Source organism: Acomys minous (assembly GCF_964271855.1).
Source record: "Acomys minous genome assembly, chromosome: 7".
Classification (NCBI taxonomy): domain Eukaryota; kingdom Metazoa; phylum Chordata; class Mammalia; order Rodentia; family Muridae; genus Acomys; species Acomys minous.
The window spans coordinates 85507672-85527537 of record NC_140488.1 but is presented as its reverse complement, the minus strand read 5'-3'; the positions used below and the strand labels follow the sequence as shown (position 1 = coordinate 85527537).

Below are 19866 nucleotides of genomic sequence, written 5' to 3'. Positions count from 1 at the left end.
TTTAAATATGTATTTTATTATTTTTGAGAATTTCATATATGAGAACTGTATGTACACCATTTCCACTCCATACTTTCCTTCTCCAACACCCTCTAATGCTTTTCAACTTCATGACTGCTTCTTTTTTAATTATTATGGTTATTAACACACACATATATGCATATATTACCTCTTTGAAAAGGAAACAGAACCCAAGGTGATTTAAATTTTGATTAGAGACTGTAGATATAACTTAGTGGTAGTGTGCTCCTCTGCCACATTCAAGGCCCTACATTTGATCCTCAGAACTCCAAGAATGAAAAAGAAATTGAGACTACATTATGGGACAGAGTTAAGAGATTAAAAAACAGAGAAAACAGACATTTTGATTAGAAATAAATCCATATCTTATAGTTTACCACTCTGGGGTGTCAACAATAAAAAATATAGACTAAGGAATGGTTTTGTTAAGGCTTCAGTCTTGTTCCTCCAGTCACTGTGTGATGCTTATGCCTCTTCACTATCCGGCTTAGAGGAGGAATGGCACGTGAAACTCCCAGCATGTGCCAGAGCTGATTTTTTAATATAAGGTATGTTTAAGGACAAAGCAGTATATTCTTTATTATCTGTTCAACAATGGCAGTGAATTTTTTGTTCTTAGTAAGAATGCTGTGTAGAGCATTGCATTCACCCAAATCATCTCCCACAAACAGATCTGAAGCCTGGGACCAGATCATGATCAAGTTAGAAGGAACAAGTCATCTCGAGACACAGAATCTCCAGCCAAGTATTTATTTTAATGCTATTAATAAGAATGAGTAGAAAGGAAACACTAAAAATCAAAAAGAAATGTTGGTTGTACAGTAAAGATCAAAAATAGAATTTAGGAAGACATAGAACAGAAGGAAAATACTAGCTGTGTGCACTATAATGATTGAAGCTTCTAAGGTAAATCAGGCATCATCAGAAACCTCCTTGCCCTTTTTTCTCCTAGCAAGCAAAACCAAGATGTGACTATCCCTGAATTGGTTGATAAGTACAATAATTAAATTAAATGGATTAAAACCTATCATAATATGAATAACAGCCTATCTATTAATTGGCTAACTATTTTATATTAATTTTTGATTCTGTTTTTTTAATTGTCCTAAGAAATGTTCAGTAGCACTCTCCATTTATCTTAGATAACAAGCACAACTTTCATTAACTGTAGTGAATTCTTCTGAGCCCAATTAATATGCTAAAACATCCCAGTTCATACTGCCCATGTGTTGACCTGTGAAATCTTCATATTTTAAATTGGAACATGGCTTAGGAAGCAATATCCTCATGCCTGTCTCGCAGATTAGGCCAGGGTGAATAATACGCTAAGTCAATTTCCAGTGGAACAAAATGGGAGTGATGCTTCATTTATTAAATTAAAATACCTAGTCAACCTCCTTGCAAAAGGAACTCAATCCAAATTCTCCAGGTTTACAGGGAAAGCATACATATTGGTATAAAAATATATTGCCAATTTAAAAGAAAACAGCTGATTAGTAGTTGTCCATAAATGGAGACAGAAACTAAATTATTACCTGAGTGAGTTTTCTGGTTTCCTGGGCAACAGAAGCCAACCACTGCAAATAAGGGGCCTGAGAAAGGTAGTGCTAAAAGAAAATCAGAAAACATGCCACCACAGTGGTCCCTATGCTAGAAGGTATCAGTGAATGTCCAACAAGTGTAGGAAGGTAGTTATTCCACTACAGGTAGTGAAGATGAACTAAGCCAGAAGTCCTAACAATTCATTTTGGAAATGCACTTCCTCAACAGGTAAACAGTTACTTAAGCAGCATCTCTTGTCTTGCATAATTGAATATTGATTGAAAAGATGCATTTCTTGCCTTCCAAGTGAAATAGGCAGACACTGTGCTGGAAAGAACTCAATAGATGGATCAGAGAGCAGAGACTCCTGCTGACAAATGAAGGGTCTAAAGCATCCCTTCGTCAATAGTATCAGTGGTGCTGATTCCTTCTGTAAGTCATCATTGTTATTCCAGACACTAGCAGCCTCAATAATTCTATCAAATTCACTTGAACTCAATTCAGACGAAGAAAATTAAAAAGACTCACCCAATTTGATCCTTGAAATACCTGCAAATAGGCAAAATATATTTTATTACTGTTCTAAAAGACAGCATTGTAGAAAATTTGGGTTCCATTTCAGCCTTGAAACACCTTTCCCTGAAGTTAATTCTTACATGAAATACAGTCATCTTTTGACAAAGGCATAATGAGATAATGGCAATAATTTATAAAAAAATCAACAATCTAACTGATAAATTTAAATGGACAGTACATCTGTGGAGAGCTCACTCAATAAATCATCATTAAAGACATACACTTTTTAAAGTAAAGATAAAAAGACTGTCTTGGTAATTTCCTGTTGGATAGTAAAACAGAGCTTTTGCAAAGCTGCCTTGGGAAGGGTTGTTTACCACTTTAAAAGGATATCAGGCATGTACTGGGTATGATGCAATGTCACAGAACAGTATCAGCTGTGTAGTTGCCAAAAATGACATCAATCCCTACTCCACAAAGACAGATATTGTTAAGGGTACCATTAGCGAAGCACACATTTTCTCTTTCTTCCACTTTTCTGCTATGGAAGTAAGAGATCAAGGCATTCATCCTAGTAGAATTATCTTTCTAGAAAATAAAACAATAACAGCAACAAACACTTCACTATGCTTTGTGTCTCAACAATTTTAAAGAATAAAAGTTAATAAAAAATTTAAAGCAACTAATAAAATTACTCCACTTCATATATATTTTAATATCATGTGGTTCACAATAAATGTATGCAAATATGATTTATTAACTTAAATAACAATAATTAAAATATGAAGAGTTTGAAATGAATTCTTAGACAAATATATGCATACACACATACATTCATATAGTGATTAATGTGCCACATACACACTTTTTTCCAAAGTATTTTCTAAAGTATATTTTAATCCTCTAAAATGATACTTTATAATTATCAACAATAATTTATGATTGTTTGATTTAAATGTTTCATGAGTATTGTATAATGGATTTTCAATACTCTGTGCTACTTAATAATCCTTACAAAAATTGGCAATTACTTAATGCTTTCAACAAAACCCAAAGTGACTTTTACTTATTGAGTAGTTTCTAAAGGTCAAGTTCTTTCATTACCCATATGATTACTACATAAAACATGTGTGATTATCCTATATTACACCAAAAAAAGAACTGACTTTATAAGGGCCATGGACTTGTTCTGAGACATGAGGCAAGCAAATAGCAAGACTGGTAGTAAAACAGCTACACTGTTTATTTCAAAATCTGTGCCCTCTCTCTCTACTTTTGTGTTAGCTACTATCATAGATGTCCTTCCAGAATACCACCATTGACAACAAAAAGACTCATGAATATTTAACAATCAGCCCATAGATTAACTATAAAGTGAATATCTGACTCCTTAATACTAGGTAGAGAATAAAATTCTTCAAGGAGAGAGGAGTGGGAGAAAGACAAGAAAGAAGAAGGGCAGAAAAGAAGTGTTTTCATTCATTTCGGAAATATGTATCTATATGTACATATATGTATGTATATATAAAACAGATACTCAAAGTTTAAAAATAAATGTACAAATCACAATATTGGCACTGCCCCATGACATGAAGTATAAGGCAATGCCACATGTGTGCAGCAAGATGGTTGAAGAGTTAAGATGGCTAAGAAAGATTTTCCTGAAAGAATCATGCAAAAGAATATAAGAGTACTAAATATATGTTAATAAGTTAACCATGGTAATGATGGGTTCAATAACTTGAAGTTGTTTAGAATAAAAAGCACAAAGAAGCATAAAATGCATAAATGTGTTGGTGGAACTAGAATACAAAGAGTGATATGAAGATAGTGGAAATAAAGTCGGAGAGATATCTGGCACCAAGACTTGTATGATTATATGAAAGAATTCTGTCCTTTTTTTGAGAGAGGTAGGAATGCAGTGAACATCTTTTGAGTCTTTAAATGTTTTTAAAGATGACTATAATTTTGAAAAGAGATACTGAGAAAAGGGTTATGGTGCTAATACAGTTATCTGGTTGAAGATAGGAGCTCAGATTAGGGTGGAAGTATTAAAAACAAGAGAATTGATCACAAGGAAGAGAAATTTAACATATCACCAGTATGACTAGTGTTGTGGGTATTTGGTGGTATGACAAAGTACGCTTACAGTGATGTTTATGCAGCCTATGAGGGAATATGGTTACAGTAATTGCCCTTAGGTTTCTCTTTTGATAAATAAAATACTCAAGGGAGGGAAGAGAAGGAGATGCAGTGTGCTGAGGGTCAATTATGTTTTGTTCTCTTGATATGCTAAGAGAGCTGCTCCTTTGAATCACTTAAAAGATTCTCAGAATAGAGGTCTTTCTAGATAGGACAACTTTAAGCTAAATATAAACGGGTTGCAAGAAAGTTATAAGTCATAATAATTTGCCATCAAGAATTTGTAGTTCATTTTTTTTATTTTTTCCTCCTTTATTAATTTATTCTTGTTACATCTCAATGGTTATCCCATCCCTTGTATCCTCCCATTCTTCCCTCCCTCCCAATTTCCCCTTATTCCCCTCCCCTATGACTGTTCCTGAGGGGGATTACCTCCCCCTGTATATGCTCATAGGGTATCAAGTCTCTTTTTGGTAACCTGCTGTCCTTCCTCTGAGTGCCACCAGGTCTCCCCCTCCAGGGGACATGGTCAAAGGTGAGGCACCAGAGTATGTGAGAAAGTAATATCCCACTCTCCACTCTACTGTGGGGAGTGTTCTGTCCATTGGCTAGATCTGGGTAGGGGCTTAAGGTTTACCGCCTGTATTGTCCTTGGCTGGTGCCTTAGTTTGAGCGGGACCCCTGGGCCCAAATCTACCTAATAAAATTGAAAATCCTAAGATAAACTTATCACTCAGGGTTTCACCAAAAACAGAGTCCATGCCAGGCTTAATGGCACATGTCTTTAATCTCAGCATTCAGGAGGCAGAGCAAGCTGATCTTTGTGAGTCTGAGGCCAGCTAGGTCTACTTAGACAGACAGACAGACAGACAGACAGACAGACAGACAGATACACGGACAGGCAGGCAGGCAGGTAGGCAGAGCTACTAAATAAGGCCCTACCTTGAAACAAAAACAAAAATGAAAAACCAACCAGATAAGAACAAAAAACCCAGAGGTCATGTTAACATAACCCATAAATCTTAAATTTTGTTTTTTAATTAGATATATGTGGGGGTGGGGATGTAGGTGTATGTACAAGAATGCTGGTGTCTGCAGAGGCCAGAAGTATCAGATGTCCCTGGAGCTGGAGTTACTCCATGTTCTGATCTGCCTGACATGAGTAGCAGGAATTAAACTCAGGTCCTTTGCACGAGCATTATGTACTCTTTACTTCTGCACCATCACTTTATCCTCCAACCCAGGAAACATAATACAGGAAATTTTTGCATGTGTGTTGTAGCACCTGTGAGGCCAAAATGAGAAAAAAAGAACAACCAAAGTGTCTTCAAGAGAGGAGGACTCAAAAGAGACTGCAGAAGCTCATGCTCCATGAGGGCTGTCTGCTGTGAGATGAGTCAGAGGAGCTACTGCTGCTGCATAGGCCATCTTAAACAGACAGATGGATGTATAGAATAATCTGATTTCTGCAGGCATCCAGATATCTCCAGATATCAAAAACGACCTGTAACAGACAGGAAGACAATCGGGAAATATAGTCTTTGTGAACCAGAATCAAGATTGATAAGTGGAAATAAGGGGCATGAGAATAAACTAGCACAATGGGACATTCACAAGTTCTGATTCATGAATTGAGAAAAGAAGTAATACAATATTTTTAGAGAGAACATTTAATTACAAGTCAAAAAATTCTCTGATGCCCTCTTTCTTCTACCATAATGATCAGTACCATTCTGAAAAGTGACCTCTCTGACAACCAGGGTCACAGAGTGAATACTACATAGAGAAGCATGCCCCAGTTGACTCACAAAGAAAACACATCATGTAATCTAAGTGAAAATTAGCCTGATGTTTTTCTCTGTTTAAACCACTAAATCTTTTGAGATTTGGGGACTGTTTGCTACTTACAGTTAACCTAGGCTATCCTGAGACACATGAAAATTAAAATTGATAAGTAGGGTGAGGCCTCCACGTCATCCTTCGTTAGTTACATCATTAATTAAATTGAATTATAGGATTATAATCTCCATCATTCAATGGAAGAACATTGGCTAAGTCATCTGTCAACTATAGTCTTAAAGACAGATAATATGTCCTAGGACTATGTACCTTTCTATACACCATTCTTACATTTGCCATATGTCTTACTTACTCATCTCATGCTCTTCTAACAGTTGACAGTAGGTAGCTTAGACATCTCTATGCTTACAATTTGCACCCTAACTTCAGAAAGGTATTTTAAATATTACCTAGAAATTTTGTGATTTAGATAAGATTTATGAACTTCCACTTTTGGAGACTTAGTAAGGTTATTTTTGCCAATGTGTCAAGTATTTACAAATAAGAACAAAATTAAACATGGGGGATGAATAAATATTTTAAATTTCTACATTCTGCTTCCAAATGGATTTTATTTTTTATTAAATTACATAATTAGTCTTGTGTGGTGAGTGCTAAAAGGAAGTGAAGGATGTTACTTTATAAGGATCATGTAATAGCTGATATGAAAACTATTTTATCCCTTCTGACATAGAGATGAACAGTGAGTCAAGTACTAATTAAACCATGTATTACCAACTGTTATCCTTGTTGTGACCAAGTATCTTATCAACAATCTAAGAAATAACCAGTTATTTTAGCTCACTGTTTGGCAGCAACCAAGCCTGTGATGGGATATCAAAGCCATAATTAGAGTGTCACATAAAAAAGTGAACATGAATGTCTAGGAAGAGAATAGAATGTTCTCTATGAGAAAATACCTTCATCAGAAACAGGAAATGAAAGGAAATTAGAGAAAAATAGGATAATTTTCTATCACCACAAAAATCTGAAGCAAGCAAGTTCTTCATGAAAAGAATGATCAAGTGTCTATTGCTGCAAAGAGATCAAAAATGAAAGATGAATGAAAAATTGCTGTGGACTTGACAACAAAGTGGTCATGATGATCTCAGCAGGAAATCTTTCATCTAATGATGATGAGACCAAAATAGTCTGGGTTGAGGAAGGGGTAGGACTTTGAAGCAATGAAAAGAATATGAACAAAGCACAATGGAGAAGCAATTTCATGCAACATGAGACAGTCCAAGAGCAATCATTTCAAAAACAAAATTCAAGACCCATGTCTGCAAATGTCACATTAATGGTTTATAGCACCTCACAAAGTGGAATTATTTAGAATGCTCATTGATAAGGCAAGAAAGCAATCATCTTCAATGTAAAACATGAAGCTCTTTCTATTTGTGACTCAGAAAAAAGAAAAGAGGGAGAAAGGAAGAAAGAAAGGAAGGAAGGGAAGAAAGAAAGAAAAAAGAAAGAAAGAAAGAAGAAAAGAAGAAAGAAAGAAAGAAAGAAAGAGCAGAAACCTACTTTGCATTTGAGTTTGCTGCAGAAAGAAGCATAGAGACCTAAGTGTACATATATACTTGACTAAAAGGGTCACTTGCATATGATAAAATTATCATGTATAATTCAGTCTGTTTGTGTCATTATTGAATTTAGTACTGGGCTAGTAAGATGGCATTGTGGGTGAAAATAATACATCAACAAGCCTGCTGATTTGACTTAAGTTCAGCATTTCTAAACCTGAAAAACTAACTTCTGATAAATGTCTTCTGACCTACACAAGCATTTTCTTTCTTTGTATCACTGTGCCTCTCTGTCTCTGTCTCTGTCTCTGTGTCTCTGTGTCTCTGTCTCTCTGTCCCTGTTTCTGTCTCTCTCTCTTTGTCTGTCTGTCTGTCTGTCTGTCTGTCTGTCTCTCTCTCTCTCTCTCTCTCTCTCTCTCTCTCTCTCTGTCTCTGTCTCTCTCTCTGTCTCTGTCTCTCTCTCTGTCTCTCTCTGTCTCTCTCTGTCTCTCTCACTCTCTCTCTCTCTCTCTCTCTCTCTCTCTCTCTCTCTCTCTCTCACACACACACACACACACACACACACACACACACACACACACATACACACACACACACACTAAAGTAATAATGAAATTATATTTTGGTTGGTTCTATAAGTAATGACTTATCAGATCATATATTTTCTAGACAAAATTATAGCTGATATATTTGAAAATCTAAACATATGTGAGACATTTTCATAGTTTAGTTACAATGTTTTATGCCTAGAACATCACAAATAATCCAGTGAAATTCTTGTACTATTTTGTGGAAATAGACTTTCAGACAAAAAATTAATTGTGATTGAAATAATTAATAGCTTGATAGTTGCTGAAAAAACAGCTAATCATTACAATTTCAGGGGATTTTCATAGTCAAAATTTCACATAAGCACCAAAAAGAAGTCATTACTCCAGTGAAACACTCAGCAAACAGTAATAGATATAGTTGCAAGTATGTCTCTCTATACGTACATTTGCATTTAAGGGCAGCAAAGAAAATAGACATTATTACGATTGGTGGTAGTGCTGCTGCTGCTGCTGTTGTTATCTGCTTCAAATGTGCTTCGTTAGCTGATGATTTTCAAATATTTTGTAAAAGTTTACATTTCATACATGTTACACTTCCCATCTTAAATATGAGTAAGTCCATAGAAGTAGCAGATGTCTTAAATTAGGATGGTAGCCAGCATAATATGGTACCAAATTGCTTAAATATTTGTGAAAGATTTTTATGACACAAGTAAAAACATTCAACGTTTCACTGGAGTTTATGAAAACAGAGGCATTTTCATTTATACATATGCAATATACATCTTAGTTTAAAGGCAGGAATTTCTTTTAGAGTCTAATAAAGGTTGGTATTAGGATCCTCGATTATAACTTGATTGTGTAACAGTTGTAAAAATTAAAAAGTCTCATTTTTAGAAATGTTTGAAAAGAGCTTTTGAGTTTTAATACAGTAGGAAATAGAATATTTAAAAAATTGTGAACAACTTTTATAATAGCCTAAATAAATGGTGACAAGAAACGTTTTCTCATTCTCTTGTTCATATCTATTTTAAGTGGCACTGGGGATTAAATCCAGCACATTATGCATACTACTAAAGAGCTCTACCACTACAATCTTGGCCAATATTTAATATTTATTAAAAATATTTACTAATTGTCTTATTAATAGTCAAGATGAATTTTGTACTCACTCTGTACCCAAGGCAAGTCTTAGCATTGCCGTCTACCTGCCTCTCTTTCCCCAGTAACTGAGATTACAGGATAGTGACACCAGGCATGACTTACTAATACCTATTCTTCATCTTAAATTAAATGCTTTCAAATTGACTATTTTCTCGGTGAATCTAGATATAATACAATTGGTCTCACATCTGTATATATGGCATTTCTAACTAAAATTATTTTTAAAACTTAAAATTAAAAAAAAAGTAATGTTCCTATTTTCCTCTTAATGGTGACATATATAATGATACTTGGATTAAACATCATGGCTAGAGTGTGATTTACATAATTGTTTTATTAACTATTCTTTCACCATAAACTTGACTATTAAACATTCATATATGTATTTTTTATAAATTCTCCAATGAATAAAAATCCCCAGAATTTTTAAGTTTTCAAGTGCTTTCTTTTTTTAATTTTGATTTTAATAATTTATTCAGATTACAACTCAATTGTTATACCATCACTTGTGTCCTCTAGCTTTCACACGATTCCCCTCCCCTAGGTCCCCTCCCCCACTATGTGGTCATAGGCTATCAAGTCTCATCTTGGTAGCCTGATTATTCTTTCTTTGAGTGCCATCAGGCCTCCCTACCAAGGGGAGGTGGTGAAATATGGAGCACCAGAGCTCATGCTAAAGTCAGTCCCCACTCTCCACATAACTGTGGAGAATGTCCTGTCCATTGGCTAGATCAGAGTAGGGGTTCGGTGTTTACTACTTGTATTGTCCTTGGTTAGTGCAATAGTTTGAGCAGACCACCGTGGGCCCTGATTCACCCATCACAATGTTCTTCTTGTAGATTTCTAGAACCCTCTGGGTCCTTCTATTTCCCCATCTCCTATATTTCTCTTACCTAGAGTCTCAGTAAGATGTCCTCACATCTATCCCAATCTCCTGGTTAAGGCATGTCCCACAAAAGTCTTTACTTACCAGGAGATTGAAGTGCTTTCATACACACTTACAGTGTTGTAAATTCAATGAATGGCAAAGTGTTTAAGAACTAGGGATGGAGAAATGGCTTCAGTGTTAATAGTACTTGTAGAATAACCACATAAAACTGCATTTGGATCCTAATACCCATGTAACAAGTGGAGAATTATCTTATGAGTTACAATAACTGGGAATGAGAGTGGATACAAAAGGATATCTGAGAGCAGCCAAGGTTGCTGAAAAAAATGCAGCTCCAGTTTCAAGACAGACCCTGGCTTAAAGGAATAAGGTAGAATGCCAAAAGAAGGCACTCATCACTTATTTATGACTTCTACAAACACTCACAGGTAGATCCACATATACACATGTATGCATGTGTATATAAATGTGTGTATACAACATTCATGCATGGGGACACACACACACACACACACACACACACACACACACACACACACACACACACACACACTTTAAAACTTTAAGGACCAACCGAACAAGGGAATGGATTAATGCAAAATGGCTTCACTTTCAAAATCATCTCACATGAATTAATATATTGGTAATGTAAGAATGTGTTTGGAGCTCTTCTAACTTCTATTTTCCTATTTTGATATAATATACTTGATTCAAAAAGTTAAGAGAAAACTAAAATATAAATTCACCTTGCAAGTGTCAATGTCAAGTTAAATATATGATATTGTAACATGGTAGATATTTTGCAAAGTATAATTTTCTGCAATGGTTATCTTGCTTCTACAATTGTATATCTTATTTAACTATTTGTGGGCTGGCAAAATAAAATATCAATGTTAGGCCATGATAAACTTCTTGTTGCCTGTGGCTATTATGTATGGTAAAAAGTTAATAACATATCAACTTTTGAAATACACAAAGGGTTTTTAACATAAATTTAAATGAGTTAAATTTCCTTTTGACAAGAAGTAAATGTGTAATTTAGCAGATGTGTTTACATAAATAATTTTTCATAGTGCTCTTGTTAATGTTCTATATTCTTTTTAGTAGACTTTTTTATTTTTACATATACATTCATATTATTACACATATATAAAATAAACTAACTATAGCGAGAAGAACCATGGAACAATCAGGAATTATATAAATGTTACATTCTTAGTGTTTTGGCTATTTGTATTTGGCAGCCTTGAAGAAAATATCTTTCCTATCTTGGTGTGTCTAAAATTCTGAATGTAAATCAGTCTCCATCACATCTTGTCATTATCAACTTAAAACATCTATGTAGACTTAAAACCTCTTAACCACTAAAAAACTAAGCTTCATTGTAAAACAAAACTATCTGGTCTTCAACACTATCAGAGACTTGAGAAGGAATAAAATTGATTACCTGAGTATGCCAGGAGTGCAGTTTAGTAGCTTTCCAAATGAGAAGATGACAGAGACAGTTTTCTAACTGAATAATCACCCAAAACTCTATATAATATTGGAGCATCATCTTCAGCCTCCTAGCCTAATATATCTGACAGACATCTTTTTATTAATTTATTCTTGTTACTTCTCAATGGTTATCCCATCCCTTGTATCCTCTCATTCTTCCCTCCCTCCCATTTTCCCCTTATTCCCTCCCCTATGACTGTTCTTGAGGGGGATTTCCTCCCCCTGTATATGCTCATAGGGTATCAAGTCCCTTCTTGGTAACCTGCTATCCTTCCTCTGAGTGCCACCAGGTCTCCCCCTCCAGGGGACATGGTCAAAGGTGAGGCACCAGAGTATGTGAGAAAGTAATATCCCACTCTCCACTCTACTGTGGAGAGTGTTCCGCCCATTGGATAGACATATTTGTGAGGCAGGAACTATTGAGGACTTGCTTACCCTGTCTTGGCAGAATTTGGCTGTCAACTCTGCCTGCATCCAAACTTGCCCTTTTTGGGGCAGAATTCTGCCTTTTTGCAGAAATGAGACATTTTGCCCAGTGGCTTGTTTGCCTTACTTGAAGCCATCTCCATAAGGAGGTTCTTTGAGGCTCATCATCCTCTTTGAAGGAGGCTGGGTGTTTCCAGGAGTTAACTTGTCTCATTGTCAGTGAATCTTTAAAATAATAAAAAAATTTTAATGCCATATTCTGCATATCACTTAGATTTTTGGAGACCTTATCTAACTATCCTACCTTATCTTTCTATAGAATCATATCTTTTTGCCTTTGGTACAGTCGGAGAGTCATAATATGAAGAAAACTGAAAACGTTGTGTGATATTTGTAGGTAGTAAGGTAATAATTATAAAAGGTGAAAATGTCTATTTATGGCTCTAAAGTAACAAATATTCAAGGCAGAAATATTACAAGGTGATTTCAACAAAGGTCATATTTGATTTCAGCATCTGAAGTAAAAGTCTTGAAAATAAATAACTAAAATATTTCAAAGACTACAAATAACTAAAAGTTCCACAATTAAAATTATTTCCTCACTATACTTAACATTTGAGCATGTGAGGTTTCAACCTAAGTTTATTAAAACCTTAACAAAAAATAAAACAAAAACAAAAAATTGTGGAGGGTTAAGTATTTTGCTCGCAGCAAAACACTATTAAGAAAGTTAAACATGATTCCTATGAATAATAATTATCCCAAATATAATATAAGTATAAGCCAAGCATGATGTTTGCTGACTCCTATAACTCCAGTGTTCAGGAGATAGAGGCAAAAAGAACATGTGCTCAATGCCAACCTGAGCTACATATCAAGTTTCAAGACAGCATGTTTTAAACAGTGAGTTCATATCCCAAAATGTATGATAATAGGGGTAGAGGACACACTCAGTCCTTATATGACTTGATGAGCAGGGGTGAATGGGAAGGGGTTCTCTCTTCTGAGAAATAAAGGAGGGAGATGAGGATAGGGAGGGAGGGTGGAACTGAGACATGGGAGGGAGGATTGGGCTACTACCTGGATATGAAGTGAATAAATAAATAAATAAATAAATAAATAAATAAATAAATAAATAAGATAATTTCATAATAACTTCACATTTGTGAATTGCTCAACAACATTATATGTAGTATTGACACCCTTATACTGATTATTTGGCTTCTAATGCATTAAGGTATGTTGAAAAAAATCACCTTTCTTTTTTTCTGGATAGACTAGAAAATATGATGGAAGAGTTGAAGTGATGAAACAGTGGTTAAGAGTACTTGATGCTTTTGTGATTAAATCATGGATCAATCATTGTATTTTATTTGTTGGTTTTGTAAGAATTTTTGTAATTTAAAAAAAGAAGTAGGAAAGTCAGAGTCATGAAAAACATGTCATAATATAATAATAATAATGTTATTGCTGTGTTTAGATCTAGAAGGGACCCAGGATCCAAAAGTCTTCCTGATAATGAAAACATGGGAAGAAATAGATTCTGCTTTTAAGTCTACAGGTAAATATGCAACTCCATCAAACACTTATGACTTCCACAATGTTAAACTAATAAAGTTGTATTCTTTGAAGTACTAAATCCATGAAAATTTATTACAGAAAATTACTGCAAATGTCATGAAAATTTTTATAGCTAGATTCTATCCTTATTCTAGACTGATTTTAAGTGACTACTTTCCTTTTTCAATCAAGCAGGTAGAACTAAAGTGATTCTAAAACAGAAACTTAGAAGTTGTTTTTGTCAAATGGAATTTACTTGTCACCTTGGCCAACAAAGACTTGAGCTAAGACAACCACAAGTCAGTTATGGGAATGGACCACACCTTAATCAGATATACTTCATCATACATGCCTCCTGCTCTCTACTTAAACCTCAGACTAGTGTAATACCTTAGAAATAGATTGGACTACTTTATTTGTTCCTCTTCCCAATGTAACCACACTGAAGAAATTAATATTTCTTCTGGATTGCCTATTGCTTATCTCTTTAATTGGCAAATAACTGATGGATGGCCAAAAGTACTTTGTGGAGTCTGCCTTAGAGTCCCATCCCTTTGTGCTAAAATTTCTATTAACAATCTGTGTGGTCTCTTCCCTCTCAAATCTACTATAATTAAGTGGGCTTTTCTTTTTCATTCTCGGTTTTCATTTTCCCTACATCCCACACCTCTGGAACAAAACAAATTATTTCCCTTTGCTTTTATGTTATACTTCAGGAAAAAGATAAGTCCTTATACTTGGTAGTCTGGTAGAAACTACTGAGGGATAATGAGGCCTACTTACTGTGACAAGCCATGTCAGTTTCTTTACTTCCCCGGAACTAAGTAGGTAACTTCTCTTGCCCACTCCAATTTTCTCTGAGTTCTATTTTCTAGGTCTCAAAATACACAGGCATAAGTCATATAGGAATTCAATATGAACTCAAGGTCCCTAAAGAATAGTTTCCTGGGCAATTATATGTAAAGCTGTTCTTGTCAGAATGATTCTTCACAGTCTATCTTCACCTCTAAGATTTTAAGGATTCATGGACTTGTTATCCCTAATTATAAATGAATAAATGTACAAGAATCTGTGCTTTCTTTGGACAAGATCACTTGCACATTCAACCCTGAAACAGAAGGGTCATCTTAACCTCATAAAACAGCAAACAACTATTGTTTGTTGGTATTTTCTTTACATTTTAATTATAAGTTTGAAGCATAGTGTCAAACTCCAGGAATTTTTGGCTTGAAAATTAAGATTAAAAATCTATGAACATCTAGCACTGTAGCGATAGTAAAATTGGTGATTTGCAGATATTTTAAAATAAAAATAGTGAATATTTCACTTTTAAATTTTAAAAATACAAGTATTCATCTCATTTTTAAAATCACGTGGTTAAGATAAACCAACAATTCCACTCCAAATGCATATGCCATAGAAATGAAATCAACTATTCAGTTACCACCAGATTAATTTTCAGAACAGCACTATATACAATAGGCAAATTTAAGTACCCATCAACAGGTGAGTGAATAAAGTGATATAGCAATACAATAGTATTTTATTCAGCTATAAAATAAAGACGTACTGATACTTGATACAGCATGAATGAACTTCAAAAATGTGCTGTACTTTTAAACACAGGCACAGAAATTATATATTTTATTATTCTATTTACATTAAATAAGCAGAATAAATGTATCCACAGGGAAGGAAAGATTAGTCATTGTCAAGGACCAGTCCAGTGGGAGTTAAATAAGTAGTGACTTGATATAATATAGTATTTTTTGTAGAGATTAGAAAAATATGTTGTGGTTACATAGAGGGGATGGCAATGCAACACTATAATCGTAATAAATATCATCACTGAAAATTTGGGGCTTGTTTTCATGTTTACCAGAATATAATTTAAAAGTAATATTGAATAAATAAAATGTTTAAATGCACAGAATATATTTGACAAAATCCAAAGTACACTTATAACTTAAAAAAAATGAAAAAAAGTCTCAACAATCAGCTCTGGATATGTACATAGAAGTAACATTATATGGACTAAAAATGTTATATTTATGAGTATATATGTATATACAAATACATTTATGCATGCAATGATAATAAGTGAAAATAGGCCATGACATTGAAAGACGGGGGCAGAAATAAATATTCATTATAAAATATTAGGAAGGAGAAATATGATAACATATTTAAGCATTTGAAGCCTATGGTGGTTTGAATGATAATAAGCTCCTATATCCTCAAATAATTGAATGTTTGATCAGTCCCCAGTTGGTGGGACTGTTTGTGAATTGTTATGAGGTGTGTCCTGGTTGAAGGAGGCATGTCCTTTGAGTTGAACTTTGAGGTTATAAAAGCCTGAATCATTCCAGGTGGTTCTCTCTGTCTGTCTCTGTCTCTGTCTCTGTCTCTGTCTCTGTCTCTGTCTCTGTCTCTGTCTCTCTCTGTCTCTCTGTCTCTGTCTCTGTCTCTGTCTCTGTCTCTGTCTGTCTCTCTGTCTCTGTTCTGTCTCTGTCTCTGTCTCTCTCTGTCTCTCTCTCTCTCTCTCTCTCTCTCTCTCTCTCTCTCTCTCTCTCTCTCTCTCTGTCTCTCTCTCTCTCTCTCCCTCTCTTTCTGCCTCACGGTTGTTTCAGTATATAGTCTCTAAGCTACTGCTCCAGTGCCATAACTACCAACCTGCTGTCCTCCTCCCTGCAGTATGGTCATGGACTAACCTTCTGAAACCATAAGCACGACCCCAACAAACTTTCTTCTATAAGTTGTCTTGGTAGTGATTTCTCTCCATAGCAATAGAAAAGTAACTAATGCAAAGCCTATAAGTATAAAAAGAAGAGATAACAAAAATTAGCTGCACAATGCTGCTACTATTAGTCAATAACTATCTGTTCAAAATTTCAGCATATTTCTATGGTGAAATGCATACACACTACAAAACATAATGTACCCAACTTCTCAGAATTCTCTTCATGTACATGTCCTAGTTTGATTTTCTATTAGTGTGACAAAACACTGACCAAAAGCAACTGAGGGGAGGGGTAGGGTTTTACTTGAGTTACAGGATACAGTCTATTTTGACGGAAGCCAAGACAGACAGGAACCTGAAGAAAGAAACTGGAGCACAGACCGTGGTAGAATATTGCTTACTAGTTGTTTTCAAGGTCAATGTTCTATTACCTTTGCTATAGGGCCCAGGCCTATCTGCCATTGCACGGTACCACATACAATGGACTTGGCTCTCCTATATTGATTTGTAATCAAATAAAATGCCTCACAGACATGGCTGAAGGCCAAGATAATGGATGCAAATACTCAATTTGGAGTCCTTCTTCCCACGTCTGTCAAGCTGACAAAGATCATTAGCCATCACCGTTCACTAAGCAGGCTAATCATTTTTAGTATTTGTGTTTGGCATCAAAATTATAATCAATGTTTATTTCTTGTTTTATATTAATATTTTCAGAAATGATAGACCATGTGTTTAAGTTGACAAAAAGAGCATATATACATACATGTTGTAAAATAGAGCTAGATAGTTACATTGAGTTATTGATTTGATCTATAACTCAAATAATTAATACATCACATCATGCCTACACATAAGTATATGCATTTTCCAATGTTAAAATGATTTACTTTTTAAAGTTACTTTCCTTCATACTATTAAAACACCAATATACTCTTACAAAGAAATATAAAAATAAAAATTCTGAAGTACTTATTTTTCCAAATTAGATGTGTCTTCCAGGGACTGTATTTTTCAAAACCAAATTAGGTCACCCACATGAAATACAGGTGAATAATTCAAACTATTTCAAAATCAGGACAGTTGAAACAAATCTAGGATAAAGGGCCATTACACCTACTTTAGCTCAGTCAAAATAACTGAGGTATAAAATATTCTTCCTTCAAAATATTTTCCTGGCAAAAAATTAACAATGAAAACATAACTATGCATTTGTTATGCTCATGATACTCTAGAACTTGGAACCATTCTTGACACATAGTAGACATTTAATTTAGATTGTCTGAATGGATGACAAAGAAGTACTGGTGGGATTTTGTATATGTGAGAGAGAGGGGGGAGAGGAGGAAAGGAGGGAGAAATGGAGAGAGGGAGAAGACAAAGAGAGAAAGAGTTCATTAGAATAAATAAATTTTCAAACAATTGAGTTAATGTGCCTCAAGTAGAGCATGTCTTTGTGTGTGGACTGATGAGAGATCATACAAGCACATCTATCTTTGCTATTACTATTAGAAAGGTGTTATGTATGAGGACCATGAACCACAGCAAGAAAACATAGAATTAAGTTATATTAGATGTCAGGATCCTATTCCAAGAACTAAATGAAACAGAAAGTAAGGAAGATGAAAATAGTGGCAAATAGCATAAAAAAACACCCCTCATAATAGTAGGAAAATAATCTACAAGTCATTGTCCCCCTCATGTTGTGGGTCATTACATCTTGAGAAAGCTGTTTTCCCATAGGAATGGTACTTAGGCTCCCTTCAGTATTTGTCTTCCCTTTCACTCACTTAGCAGTTTTTAAGTGCATGATACAAATATATCTTTAATTTGTCATGATTAGTAGTCATTTTAAAATCCTAGTTTTAGTCTATTTTTTTACATTCTATCCTTGCTTCACTACATAAACACACAAGAATGAATCTGGTTTGCAAGGATCAATAATAAGGTCTGAGGTACAAACTTACTATTATAAAGAATGTAATTTGTCTTTGGAGCTCTGGTTAATACTTTTATGCCCATACAGTTATAAATGTTGATACTCAAGCCTGTAAAGATTATATTCTATGAGGTCACAAATATGCTATTGAATATAAATTATTTTCAATAGAAATATAAGGCCATGATTTTTCTTAGTTATAACAGAATATGTCAAAAATGAAAATAGAAAATAGCTAATCAAATTCCTTGCAATTCTCACCCTGGGATAGGTGAATCAATTTAACACTATGCTCTGAATACTACAAAACTCATTTAGAAAAGCATTGGAAAATAAATAAATACCAATGCAGACTTACTGGTTTCAATCATATTTTGTATTAAATTGGGCAGGCAGAGACAACAGTTCAGCAACTTCATTGCTCTTTCTTCTAAAAAAAAAAAATACCCCCTGTATTAAGGATGGCCCAGATTCTGGCCTAGTACCTCTGGCATACGTTGTTGGAAAGCATGCCTTTTAACTTCTGTTGCCAAAATGAATTTTTTGCTGACCAGATTTGCTAAGCTTCTGTGCTTGGTTCATGCACATTTTCCTCTTGTTTAATAAATTTAGTCCAGACATTGCTGCTGAATGATCCTTATTACTATGCTGCCCAGCTGGACCAGAAATCCAGACATCTTTGTCATCAGAGTTCCTCGGCAGACAATATAGTCAATTGGGGGGAAAACTAAAATAAATTTCAACATAATTGTTAAGTGCCATGTAGACATTGGATGGCCAACTGAGTCTATCTTTACAATAAAAGAACTACAAACAAAAACATTAATAAATGCATTGGTTTGGTTATTAAATATGCTCTATTCTTCAAGCTGGCACATATATTAGAACAGATTTCACAATGTTGATTCTGTTTATACATAAAAGTATAACTAGCTAGCTCTTTTCCTCATTAGCTATGTGTTGGGCCCTGACATTATGTGTTTGTTATGATTTCAAGGAATAACTTGTCCTTTTATTTGCTGATGTTTTTAAAATAGACTTTGTTAAGCACTTGAGTAATAACACTAATTACAATTCACAAGTAACGGAATTAGTGTGGGCATTTTAGGAAGCTAAAGTTCTAAATTGCCTGTGAATTTTGAGCCAGTGTGGGCATTTTAGGAGGCTACAGATTTAACTTTCACACAAATTCAATTTTGAAAAGTCATTACCCTTTAACAGGAGTTTTATGAAGGTGTGTGATGGATAGTTAAAGTTACTTTCCTTTATATGTGTACATGGAAACCTACATATCATAGTTAGTGCTGTCACAGTACCACATCATGATTAAAATTCTTTGAGTTGTCTGTCAACATATAGCACTGTAACATAACTAGTAAGTAAAATAATTAGAACATGTATTATTCGTAAAGGTTTATGAATGTAGTTTGTAAGGTTTGGATGAGATTGTTTTCTATGAGGAAGTTGTTATAGTGTGCATGTTCTAAGTTAAAAGTAAGAGAATATTTAAGATT

The 19866-nt window shown here is 34.6% G+C and overlaps 1 protein-coding gene across 2 annotated transcripts in view; it reads right to left on the bottom strand.

Annotated features, from left to right (window-relative positions):
* Nucleotides 1–19866, bottom strand: part of IL1RAPL1 (interleukin 1 receptor accessory protein like 1) — a 1340631-nt gene that overhangs the window by 1239954 nt on the left and 80811 nt on the right. The window contains exon 2 of one of the 2 annotated variants that reach the window (XM_084788848.1): nucleotides 2092–2112. The exons of the other annotated variant lie outside the window; for it this stretch is intronic. The gene's annotated coding sequence lies outside the window, so the exon portion shown is untranslated. The remainder of the gene's footprint in view (nucleotides 1–2091; nucleotides 2113–19866) is intronic. 2 annotated transcript variants of the gene reach the window in all.